Source organism: Octopus bimaculoides, chromosome 15, assembly GCF_001194135.2.
Source record: "Octopus bimaculoides isolate UCB-OBI-ISO-001 chromosome 15, ASM119413v2, whole genome shotgun sequence".
Lineage (NCBI taxonomy): Eukaryota > Metazoa > Mollusca > Cephalopoda > Octopoda > Octopodidae > Octopus > Octopus bimaculoides.
Window position 1 is genome coordinate 8,346,334 of NC_068995.1, and position 733 is coordinate 8,347,066.

Here is a 733-nt window from a genome sequence, read left to right on the forward strand (position 1 = left end):
CTGTGTATGTATCTAGCTAGTACATGAGTGTATATCCGTTTATATATATATATACATATAAGTATCTAGACACTCATCCATACATACTGACATACGTGGGCATGCGTGTGTCTGTGTGTGTGTGTGTGTGTGTGTGTGTGCATACGGATAGTTTTTTTTTTTCTAATTCAGTCTTGAAGGGAGTTTATTAGATTGAAACACGGGAAAACGTAAGCAATAAAGGAAAAAATCCCAGTGATTTCATTGATATCATCGAGTTTTATTTAGAATCTTGTAGGCTGTGGACGTGTTTTGATCCGACTTGATTATTTGATTTGTTTCTAATACTTTATATTTTAATTATTTTCTCGTCTGTTTTATTTTTCTTCTTCCTCTCTTGAACAGAAAACCAGGAGATATGTCGAATATCGAGAAAGGAATACGTGCATAAATGAATATATATACATGGACTGGACACATATATTCATATATAGATTTACGCACTTACAAATACGGTTGTACATGCATACTAACCTACTACTAAATATATATACTTACCCGACTGATTGTCTATATATCTATCGCCCTATCCCTATTTTTTTCACTCATTCGCTTTTGTCTGTCTCTCTGTCTATCTTCATATATATATATATATATATATATACATATATATATATATATATATATATATATATATATGTATATATACACGGACAGATACATAGATATATACAATATATACATATATAAATAT

The 733-nt window shown here is 29.9% G+C and overlaps 1 protein-coding gene across 1 annotated transcript in view; it reads right to left on the reverse strand.

Moving 5' to 3' along the window:
- LOC128249552 (probable serine/threonine-protein kinase samkA) overlaps positions 1 to 733 on the reverse strand; it is a 658,532-nt gene that overhangs the window by 255,721 nt on the left and 402,078 nt on the right. The window lies entirely within an intron of this gene.